Below are 12,999 nucleotides of genomic sequence, written 5' to 3' on the forward strand. Positions count from 1 at the left end.
CGTACCGAAAAAAAAAAAAAAAAAAATGAAGCAACAAAAAAAGTCACAGATGAAGGAGCAAGGTAAAAACCTATAAGACCAAATAAATGAAGAGGAAATAGTACCATGTGTAAAATAGGTAGTTAGTGGGAATCTGCTGTATAGCACAGGGAGTTCAGCTTGGTGCTCTGTGACGACCTAGATGGGTGGGAGGGGGGTGGTAGAGGGAGGCCCAAGAGGGAGGGGATGCAGGTATACATATAGCTGATTCACTTCATTGTACAGCAGAAACTACCACAGCATTGTAAAGCAATTATATATCAATTTAAAAATAAATTTAAAAATTAAAATTTTTTTAAAAAGAAGGGGAAGGAAGAGAGATATATGCTAGAAAGTATTATATTTGACAATCTATGTTTGAGTCAAGTATTTGCTGCAGATGATTTTAATTTTGCTCATTGTGATTTTTTACATTTTTAAAAAACACACTGCCCTAATCATGTGTTATTTTGGCAAATAAAAAAGCTAAAATAAATACTAATTTGAAAAGATAAGAAAGACTTTTGCCCTACTTTGAGCCATATCTGGACAGAACAGAATCTGTCCTTCTTTGAAAAAAAAAAAGTTTCTCCAGAAAATACTTTGATTCAAAATTAAGAAAATCTTCCTCCTCTTTATTTCTCATTCTCCACATCTTTGTTTTGTCATTTTGTTATTTTTCTTCTTCTGTTTTTCTATCTTCTCTGTCTCTGAAAGGAGCCACTAGCATCACAGATGAATTCTCTACCACATTCCACTTATCCTAGACTAAATCTTCCCTCAATATTCCAGGTCAGTATTAATTATTTGAGGGGCTATAAAACTGAGACAGTAGTCAGTAAAGAAGACTAGAAATGACAGCTGAGAGAGATAGAGGAAGAGGTGATAATTGATAAAGATTGGTCTGGAATAGACCAGAGGATGCCTACCCAGAGAGCCCAGGAGAGTAGATGGAAGGTTACCCTTGAGATAGGAAGGGTACCTTTGAAACTGTAAGCAGGAGAGAGTAAAGAAGATCTTGACAACCTTCAGAACACATATTTTTGATATTCTCTTTCATAGGAGGCAAGATCACAGGTAGTTAAGCAGGGAGGAGTTTGGGTAAGGCCTTGGCAAAGTGGTGAAAATATGAAATAAGAGACATGAGAACAATAAGCAAAACATTTACTCAAGGTCAAATCAAATGAAAAGAGTTCTGACCAGTGCTGAGGATCCAGCTGCAACTGGAAACCAATCATTTTGGCCATCTCTCTGCACAAACAGTGGTCTCTAACCAGGTTAGCAAGTATGAGCAGATGGTCCATTTCTTCCCCTACCCCCATTCTCTCTTGTGTATTAGCACCTGAACTTTGCTTCCTTCCATCCCGAACCAACTTGAAATCCACATTCAATCACTTGTAATGCTCAGGAGTCAATAACCTCAACTCCTCCCCTTTTGTCTTTCTGTGGCTCCTGCTCTGCAACTCTTGGACCTTGGGTCAGTCAGAAGGGAAGATGAGAGTGTATTTTTTATTCAATATTTATTGAAGTATAGTTGATTTACAATGTGTTAATTTCAGGTGTACAGCAAAGTAAATCTGTTATACATATATTTAAATTTTAGAAATTTCCACTGCTATAGGGCAAGGATGGTTAAGTATCTGGGGATTTCATGAGGGATGACTGAATGGAATTTACTGGTCTCAGAATGCCAAAAGATTTTTTACCCTGTTTAGATGGTTGGAATGGGCTGAGAGTCTACAAAGGATTCAGGGCCCAGTTAACAGCTGCTGCTAGGGTCAGTCTATCTGGAGGCTTCACCCTGAAGGAAGGAAATTTCTCAAGCCTGGTTAGGTCTGTAGCAGGAAGGCTATTCTAACATTTCATACTTTATATTATTTTTTTCCTGGACAGGTACAATGTCAAATTGTCAAGAATACAAGCAAAATTCAAAACAAAAAAGATGGGAGATGTAGATTTGGGAAGAGCAGGTTTAAAAAAAAAAAAAAGGAAACCCCACACGATGACTTCTTGATTAGAAATAACAAATGTAATGACGGTTTTAACCAGAATTAAAGGGAAAATATCAAAATAGATGTTCTCTCCTTTTAGGTTTCATTCTTCAAATCCTCTGCAAGTTTCCAAGTCATCCCTTCCTTTAAATATTTCATTTTATTTTCTCATCTGGGCCTGAAGTTGCAAAAGGCAAATATGTGAAAATGTCCTGAGTTAATTACAACTACCTAAATTGTGATAGTTCTAGAAATTAGAAGAACTTGGGAGTGAAACTCTATCAACTCCCTAGAAGAGAGACTAATATGCAGATGATATCAACTTAAGAAATGTTTCAAAACTCTTCAGAGATTAACTGAATTCACTGTGTGGTGGGCATTGACATGTACTATAGTTTTGAAGTAAGGACTAGATGATCATATAAGAAAATAACAATAGTATTGTCAGCAAACCTTTTAATAATATTAACAATACCATTATTAACAACTTTTGTTAAGCCCCTTTGGATACATGATTTGAAATAATTATCTCAAACCCTTTATGAGATTAGTTTCTTGTATCCAGATAACCGAGGTTTGGGAGGTGGTCTTGCTCAAGGTCAACCACCTACTAACAACTGTGATTAGAATCTCAGTCAATTGACATTAAAGCCAGAGTCCATTTTTATCCCATTACACAAAGAGGTCCACTGGGCATCACTTCATGCCTGTAAAGACCCCTAAAAAATATGATGCGTCCTCTGAAAACTGGAATTTTACTTTCAACAGAAGGCTAAGAGTGTCCAGTGGATTTTGTAAGCCAGAGACATTTCTCCCTTCTTGATATTATTATGATCAAAATCTAGTAAAGTATCTGCAGAAAATTACAACTAGAAAACTCACAGGAGAGATTGGTTGAAGATGGTGGAGTAGAAGGATGTGTGCTCACTCCCTCTTGCAAGAGCACCAGAATCACAACTAACTGCTGAACAATCATCGAAAGGAAGACACTGGAACTCACCAAAAAAGATACCCCACATCCAAAGACAAAGGAGAAGCTGCAGTGAGATGGTAGGAGGGGTGCAATCACAATAAAGTCAAATCCCATAACTGCTGGGTGGGTGACTCACAAACTGGAGAACACTTATACCACAGAAGTCCACCCACTGGAGTGAAGGTTCTGAGGCTGACATCAGGCTTCCCAACCTGGGAGTCTGGTAAAAGGAGGAGGAATTCCCAGAGAATAAGACTTTGAGGGCTAGCGGGATTTGACTTCAGGACTTTGACAGGACTAGGGGAAACAGAGACTCCACTCTTGGAGGGCACACACAAAGTAGTGTGTGCATCAGGACCCCGGGGGAAGGAGCAGTGACCACATAGGAGACTGAACCAGACCTATCTGCTAGTGTTGGATGGTCTCCTGCAGATGCAGGGGGTGGCTGTGGCTCACTGAGGGGAAGGACACTGGCAGCAGAAGTTCTGGGAAGTACTCCTTGGCATGAGCCCTCCCAGAGTCTGCCATTAGCCCCACCAAAGGGCCTTTAGACTCCAGTGCTGGTTTGCTCCAGGCCACAAAAAATAAGGAGGGAACTCAACTCCACCCATCAGCAGAAAAGCAGATTAAAGTTTTACTGAGCTCTGCCCACCAGAGCAACACCCAGCTCTAACCTCCATGAGTCCCTCCCATCAGGAAATGTGCACAAGCCTCTTAGATAGTCTCATCTCCCAGAGGGCAGACAGCAGAAGCAAGAACTACAATTCTGCAGCCTGTGAAACGAAAACCACATTCACAGAAAGATAGACAAATTGAAAAGGCAGAAGACTATGTACCAGATGAAGGAACAAATAAAACCCCAGAAAACCAACTAAATGAAGTGGAGATAGGCAACCTTCCAGAAAAAGAATTCAGAATAATGATAGTGAAGATGATCCAGAACCTCGGAAAAAGAATGGAGGCAAAGATCAAGAAGATGCAAGAAATGTTTAACAAAGACCTAGAAGAATTAAAGAACAAACACCTACAAGAATTAAAGAACAAAAAAACAGAGATGAACAATACAATAAGTGAAATGAAAAATGCACTAGAAGGAATCAATAGCAGAATATCTGAGGCAGAGGAATGGATAAGTGACCTGGAAGCCAGAATGGTGGCATTCACTGCTCTGGAACAGAATAAAGAAAAAAGAATGAAAGGAAATGAAGACACCTAAGAGACCTCTGGGACAACATTAAATGCACCAACATTTGTATTATGGGGGTCCCAGAAGGAGAAGAGAGAGAGAAAGGACCTGAGAAAATATTTGAAGATATTATAGTTGAAAACTTCCCTAACATGGGAAAGGAAATAGCTGCCACCCAAGTCCAGAAAGTGCAGAGAGTCCCAAGCAGGATAAACCCAAGGCGAAACATGCCAAGACACATAGTAATCAAATTGACAAAAATTAAAGACAGAAAAATTATTAAAAGCAACAAGGGGAAAACGACAAATAACATACAAGGAAATTCCCATAAGGTTAACTGCTAATTTCTCAGCAGAAACTCTACAAGCCAGAGGGAGTGGCATGATATATTTAAAGTGATGAAAGGGAAGAACATACAACAAAGATTACTCTACCCGGCAACCTCTCATTCAGATTCGATGGAGAAATCAAAAGCTTTACAGACAAGCAAAGGCTAAGAGAATTCAGCACCACCAAACCAGCTCTACAACAAATGCTAAAGGAGCTTCTCTAAGTGGGAAACACAAGAGAAGAAAAGGACCTACAAAAACAAACCCAAAACAATTAAGAAAATGGTCATAGGAACATACATATTGATAATTACCTTAAACGTGAATGGATTAAATGCTCCAACCAAAAGACACAGGCTTGCTGAATGGATACAAAACAAGACCCATATATATGCTGTGTACAGGAGACCCACTTCAGACCTAGGGACACATACAGACTGAAAGTGAGGGGATGGAAAAAGATATTCCATGCAAAAGGAAATCAAAAGAAAGCTGCCATAGCAATAATCATAACAGATAAAATAGACTTTAAAATGAAGAATGTTACAAGAGACAAGAAAGGACACTACATAATGATCAAGGGATCAATCCAAGAAGAAGATATAACAATTATAAATATATATGCACCCAACATAGGAGCACCTCAATACATAAGGCAACTGTTAACAACTATAAAAGAGGAAATAGACAGTAACACAATAAGACTGGGGGACTTTAACACCTCACTTACACCAATGGATGGATCATCTACACAAATGGACAGATCATCCAGAGAGAAAATTAATAAGGAAATACAAGCTTTAAATGACACAGTAGACCTGATAGATTTAATTGATATTTATAGGACATTCCATCTGAAAACAGCAGACTACACTTTCTTCTCAAGTGCGCATGGAACAGTCTTCAGGATACATCACATCTTGGGTCACAAATCAAGTCTCGGTAAATTTAAGAAAATTGAAATCATATCAAGCATCTTTTCTGACCACAACGCTATGAGGTTAGAAATCAGTTACAGGGAAAAAAACGTAAAAAACACAAACACATGGAGGCTAAAGAATATGTTACTAAATAACCAAGAGATTTGATCAGAAGAAATCAAAGAAGAAATTAAAAAAATACCTAGAGACAAATGATGATGAAAACATGACGATCCAAAACCTATGGGATGCAGCAAAAGAAGGTCCAAGAGGGAAGTTTATAGCAATACAAGCCTACCTACCTTAAGAGAAAAGAAAAACCTCAAATAAACAATCTAACCTTACACCTAAAGGAACTAGAGAAAGAAGAAAAAACAAAACCCAAAGTTAGTAGAAGGAAAGAAATCATAAAGATCAGAGTAGAAATAAATGAAATAAAAACAAAACAATAGCAAAGATCAATAAAACTAAAAGCTAGTTCTTTGAGAAAATAAACAAAATTGATAAACCTTTAGCCAGACTAATCAAGAAAAAGGGGAAGAGGACTCAAATCAATAAAATTAGAAATGAAAAAGAAGTTACAATGGACACCGCAGATATACAAAGCTTCATAACAGACTACTACAAGCAACTCTATGCCAATAAAATGGACAACCTGGAAGAAATGGACAAATTCTTAGAAAGATATAACCTTCCAACACTGAACCAGGAAGAAACAGAAAATATGAATAGACCAATCACAAGCACTGAAATTGAAGCTGTGATTAAAAACCTTCCAACAAACAAAAGTCCAGGACCAGATGGCTTCACAGGTGAATTCTATCAAACATTTAGAGAAAAGCTAACACTCATCCTTCTCAAACTCTTCCAAAAAATTGCAGAGGAAAGAACACTCCCAAACTCATTCTCTGAGGCCACCATCATCCTGATACCAAAACCAGACAAAGACACTTCAAAAAAAGAAAATTACAGACCAATATCACTGATGAATATAGATGAAAAATCCTCAACAAAATACTAGCAAACAGAATACAACAGCACATTAAAAGGATCATACATCATGATCAAGTGGGATTTATCCCAGGGATGCAAGGATTCGTCAATATATGCAAATCAATCTATGTGATACACCATATTAACAAACGGAAGGATAAAAAACATATGATAACCTCAATAGATGTAGAAAAAGCTTTTGACAAAATTCAACACCCATTTATGATTAAAACTCTCTATAAAGTGGGCATAGAGGGATCTTACCTCAACATAATAAAGGCCATATATGACAAGCCTACCACAAGCATCGGTCTCAATGGTGAAAAACTGAAAGCACTTCCTCTAAGATCATGAGGAAGACAAGGATGTCCACTCTCGCCACTATTATTCAACCAAGTTTTGGAAACCCTAGCCTCGGCAATCAGAGAAGAAAAAGAAATAAAAGTAATACAGATTGGAAAAGGAGAAGTAAAATTGTCACTGTTTGCAGGTGAAGTGATACTATACATAGAAAATCCTAAAGATGCCACCAGAAAACTACTAGAGCTAATCAAAGAATTTGGTAAAATTTCAGGATACAAAATTAATGCACAGAAATCTCTTGCATTCCTATACACTAACAACAAAAGATCAGAAAGAGAAATTAAGGACACACTCCCATTTACCACTGCAACTAAAAGAATAAAATACCTAGGAATAAACTACCTAAGAAGACAAAAGACCTGTAAGCAGAAAACTATAAGACACTGATGAAAGAAATCAAAGATGATACAAACAGATGGGGAGATATACCATGTTCTTGGATTGAAAGAGTAAATATTGTGAAAATGACTATACCACCCAAAGCAATCTACAGATTCAGTGCAATCCCTATCAAATTACCAATGGCATTTTTTACAGAACTAGAACAAAAAATCTTAAAATTTGTATGGAGACAAAAAAGACCCTGAATAGCCAAAGCAACTTTGAGGGAAAAAAATGGAGCTGGAGGAATCAGGCTCCCAGACTTCAGACTATACTACAAAGCTACAGTAATGAAGACAATATGGTAGTGGCACAAAAACAGAAATATAGATCAATGGAACAGGATAGAAAGCCCAGAGATAAACCCACGCACCTATGGTCAACTAATCCATGACAAAGGAGGCAAGGATATACAATGGGGAAAAGACAGTCTCTTCAGTAAGTGGTGCTGGGAAAACTGGACAGCTACATGTACAAGAATGAAATTAGAGCACTCCAAAACACCATGCACAAAAATAAACTCAAAATGGATTAAAGACCAAAATGTAAGGCCAGACTCTATAAAACTCTTAGAGGAAAACATAGGAAGAACACTCTATGACATAAATCACAGCAAGATCCTTTTGGACCCACTTCCTAGAGAAATGGAAATAAGAACAAAAATAAACAAACGGGACTTAATGAAACTTAAAAGCTCTTGCACAGTAAAGGAAACCATAAACAAGACAAAAAGACAACCCCCAGAGTGGGAGAAAATATTTGCAACCAATGAATGGACAAAGGATTAATCTCCAAAATATATAAACAGCTCATGCAGCTCAATATTAAAAAATCAAACAACCCAATCAAAAATTGGGCAGAAGGCCTAAATGGATATTTCTCCAAAGAAGACATACAGATGGCCTCTTGGCACATGAAAATATGCTCTACATCACTAATTATTAGAGAAATGCAAATCAAAACTACAATGAGGTATTACCTCACACTGGTTAGAATGGGCATCAGCAGAAAATCTACAAACAACAAATGCTGGAGAGGGTGTGTAGAAAAAGGAACCCTCTTGCACTGTTGGTGGGAATGTAAATTGATACAGCCACTATGGAGAAGAGTATGGAGGTTCTGTAAAAAACTAAAAATAGAATTACCATATGACCCAGCAATCCCACTACTGGGCATATACCCGGAGAAAACCATAATTCAAAAAGACACATGCACCCCAATGTTCATTGCAGCACTATTTACAATAGCCAGGACATGGAAGCAACCTAAATGCCCATCGACAGATAAATGGATAAAGAAGATATGGCACATATATACAATGGAATATTACTAGGCTATAAAAAGGAGCAAAATTGGGTCATTTGTAGAGATGTGAGTGGACCTAGAGACTGTCATACCTAGTAAAGTAAGTCAGAAAGGGAAAAACAAATGTCATATATTAACGCATATATGTGGAATCTAGAAAAATCGTACAAGAAGGAAGAGATATGGGAACATATGTATATGTATAACTGATTCACTTTTTTATAAAGCAGAAGCTAACACACCATTGTAAAGCAATTATACTCCAATAAAGATGTTAAAAAAAAAAGAAAAGAAAAAAAAGAAAAATGGTACAGATGAACTGGTTTGCAAGGCAGAAATAGAGACACAGATGTAGAGAACAAATGTATGGAAACCAAGGGGGGAAAGCAGGGAGGGGGTGGTGGAATGAATTGGGAGATTGGGATTGACATATATACAGTAATATGTATAAAATAGATAACTAGTAAGAACCTGCTATGTAAAACATTTAAATTAAATTAAATTTTAAAAAAAAAGGAAGAAAACTCACAGGAACCCTACTAACATTCTAAAAAAGAAAACTTCAATGACAGCTAGGAGAGGAGAAACCCAAGAGTGTGCAGGCAGGGAATTAATGAGAGACACAGCCTGTCTGATTTTCATGCAAGCAAACAACATCACAAATGTTTTCAAAGTTCAAGTTGCAGTGAATGAGGTAATGCTGTTTGGAAAGTGAAATAAACATGACTTAGGTTTTGCTCTGGAAAGTTGATCTCCCCCACCCTTTTTCATTTTCCTATTCTTTTTCTCTGTGTCTAAATTTTGAATTCCTTATCCTATTAAATCAAAATTGTTTTCTCAGGCTTCCCTGGTGGCGCAGCGGTTGAGAGTCCACCTGCCAATGCAGGGGATACGGGTTCGTGCCCCGGTCCGGGAAGATCCAACATGCCGCAGAGTGACTAGGCCCGTGAGCCATGGCCGCTGAGCCTGCATGTCCGGAGCCTGTGCTCTGCAACGGGAGAGGCCACAACAGCGAGAGGCCCGCGTACCGCAAAAAAAAAAAAAAAAATTTGTTTTCTCCATTCTCATTTTGCCTAGTCTCCGTGAAACACTTCCGTGGGCCTGCAGATTTTCTCAAGACACTTCTGCTGGGACAGACACTATTTTTTGGCAACGCTGGTGATTTTAAGATTGTGGAAAATAATGTTGGACTTGACTTGGCACATCCAAGGTGGAAGACAAGGTAAGATAGAGGAAGAGAAGGAAGGACGAGTCTCCTGTTCAAAATAATCTTGATTTCCAGCCAATAACTCTGTACAAGTTTAGCATTTTCATTGTCTTAACCATTTCATAAGATTTTTTTTCTCTCTTTTGGAATGTGCTTTCAACAGTCATGCTGTTTTCAGATGAACTGAAAGGAGTACTGTGTCATAGGACAAGTCATAGCATATGACTGGAGAGATACAAAAGATGCTTTATTTAAACGTATGTTTGTCCTGGAAGGTGTGGAAACCTATGTGTACATAATCCACACTTCGTCCCAGTGCTCTGAAAGCCATGTACATGACTTCTCTTTTTCCACCCCATTTTTGCATGATGCAAAAATGTCTGTTGGACAAGACCAACTGTGTGACAAGTTGTGAGCTTTCTTTATGTGACCCATCTGTCTCACCAGGACCTTTCACGTGAAAGTTGTTTTTCCAGGTATAAGTGGCTGATTTGTCCCTGCCCATGACTTCGCTGAAGATGTCCATCATGTAAAGGTCATCTTCTGAGTTTCCATCTATGACCATGACAACTTTAATTCCAGGGTAGGTTAGCCTTTTCACAGATTGCAAACATTTCCGTAAGTAGTCTGGATCTTCTTGATACGCAGCAATGCAAAGAGCAACAGTTTTGTTCAAGTTAACGGGGATATTTCAGTATTTTTTCATTTTTCAGTGCTCCAGAAAGGCAAACAGGTTTTGAATAAGGAAGTGTAAAGCTAAAAAGTCACCATATGGTCCAAAAGATAAATAGTAATCATCTGTATGGATAAATTGGTAGCCAACAATATAAGAAACTATCATTCCAGTGAGAAGAGAGGCTCCAAAGAGCGTGGTTCCAGATATTCTCAGGAAACTTAGAAACTTCTCACAATGCATCTGTAAAATAACCGCATGATGCACTTGGTTAGCCACTCTTGTCCCATGCTTGTTATATACATAGTATCACAGGGAGAGCATTGGACTAGAAGCATTCCAGGTGTTCTAACCCTGAGTTTCTTTCCTTTTTTTAAAAAAAAAATTTTGTTTTATATTGGAGTATAGCCAATGTTGTGATAGTTTCAGGTGCACAGCAAAGTGACTCAGCCATATATATACATGGATCCATTCTCCCCCAAACTCTCCTCCCATCCAGGCTGCCACATAACATTAAGCAGAGTTCCCTGTGCTCTACAGCAGGTCCTTGTTGGTTATCAATTTTAAATACGGCAGTGTGTACATGTCGATCCCAAACTCCTTAATTATCCCTTCCACCCACCCTTCCCCCCTCATAACCATAAGTTTGTTCTCTAAGCCTGTGAGTCTGTTTCTGTTTTGTAAATAAGTTCATTTCTTTTTAGATTCTGCGTGTAAGGAATATCATACGATATTTCTCTTTGTCTGACTTACTTCACTCAGTATGACAATCTCTAGATGCATCTATGCTGCTGTAAATGGCATTATTTCTTTCTTTTAAAAGACTGAGTAAATTCCATTTTATATATGTACCTCATCTTCTTTATCCATTCCTCTGTCGATGGACATTTATAACCCTGAGTTTCTCACCTTAGTAGCTGTGGGACTTTCTGCACCTCAATTTGCTTATCTGCAAAACAGGTATAAGGATGCCCTTTCAGCACGCCTCAGAGGACTCTTTCAAACATCAGATGAGACGATGGTGCAACATACCACTGAAAATCATAATGTGTTAAACAAATATATGGATGCAGTATTTTTAGTGTATTAGATTATCTTTCTAAGGATGCACTCTATGTATGGGGTCATAGATAAGTGTATAACCTGAACTTCCTAACAAGCAAGACACTTTCTTCCTGTACCATGGTGTTCCCTCCCCCCCAATACTGACCAGTGAAAAATCCACAGGTTTTGCTGAATTTCCCATGTGTAATTCCATCTCACCTCTTATTCAAATCCCTCAGCTCACACTTTTTCCATGCACCCAGCTGAGGTTAAAGATCAGAATAACTGGATTCTAGGACTAGCTCTTCCATCAACTACCTGTATAACCTTAAGCCAGTCACTTTATCTCTCTGGGCCTCAGTTTTGTTTTGTTTTTTTTTATTTTAATTTGTTAAATGAGGGAGTTTAGCCTTGATTATTCCCAAAGGCTCTGTTGACATTAAAAATACTTTATGCCTAGATATCCTGCACAGACTTCTATCAAACCCCTGTGGTTCTGAATTGCATTTCTTTGTTTGTTGGCTGTATCCCCCATCCACCATCACTGACACCGGCTGGTTAGATTCTGGGGATCAAGAAACTTACTGGAACAGTAAGCACACAATGAATGTTAATAGAAATAAATCATAAATGAAAGAAGAAATAGCACCATGCTTAATTCCAACAGGTGAGTTTCCCATCTTCTTAAAAGATTTAACACATTAGACCTGAAGCAATTTCAGTTCTTAATAATAGCCAGTTTTGTGCTCCTCCCTTCAGATTGTATGAATAAGGTTTTGAACAACTACTGTATAGAAGGATCATATTTTCTTTTTTAATTTATTTTTTATTAAAGTATAGTTGAATTACAATGTTGTGTTAATTACTGCTGTACAGCAAAGTGACTCAGTTATACATATATATACATTCTTTTTCATATTCTTTTCCATTATGGTTTATCACAGTATATTGAATATAGTTCCCTGTGCTATACAGTAGGACCCTGTTGTTTATCCATTCTATATATACCAGTTTGCATCTGCTGATCCCAAACTCCCGCCCTACCTTCTCCCACCACCACCCCCTTGGCAACCACCAGTCTATTCTCTATGTCCCTGATTTTGTTTCTGTTTCCTAGATAAGTTCATTTGTGTCATATTTTCGATTCCAGGTATAAGTGATATCATATGGTGTCTTTCTCTTTCTGACTTACTTCACTTAGTCAGCATACATGTTGCTGCAAATGACATTATTTCGTTCCTTTTTATGGCTGAGTAGCATTCCATTGTGTATATGTACCACATAGAAGGATCATATTTTCTGTATTTCCCAAAGCATCTCCAATGCTGAGTATAGAAGAGGTGCCTGGTAGGTCTTTTTGATTTTGTCTTTCTTTTTGGTTTCCTGGGCCCAATTCTAATGAGTATAGCAGAGGGGGTTTTTCCACACATCTAACAAACAGTTCTCAGGACACCACCTTGGTGTCCTACAATTTAACTCAATTCTGACACTGTCTTCCCAGAGATAGTATCTGATTCCATAGGTTAAGTATTCAGTCCTACAAGACTTCCCTCCTAGCACTTCAGATGCCCATCCAAATCTCAGGTGGTTACCTGTACTTTTGAGCAACAGGCTAT

At 38.0% G+C, this 12,999-nt stretch overlaps 1 pseudogene; it reads right to left on the minus strand.

Annotated features, from left to right (window-relative positions):
• LOC112397136 (hyaluronan synthase 2-like) overlaps nt 1–10,582 on the minus strand; it is a 19,487-nt pseudogene extending 8,905 nt beyond the window's left edge.
• Nucleotides 10,583–12,999: the final 2,417 nt, after the last annotated feature.

This window comes from Neophocaena asiaeorientalis, unplaced genomic scaffold, assembly GCF_003031525.2.
Source record: "Neophocaena asiaeorientalis asiaeorientalis breed wild unplaced genomic scaffold, Neophocaena_asiaeorientalis_V1.1 scaffold177, whole genome shotgun sequence".
Lineage (NCBI taxonomy): Eukaryota > Metazoa > Chordata > Mammalia > Artiodactyla > Phocoenidae > Neophocaena > Neophocaena asiaeorientalis.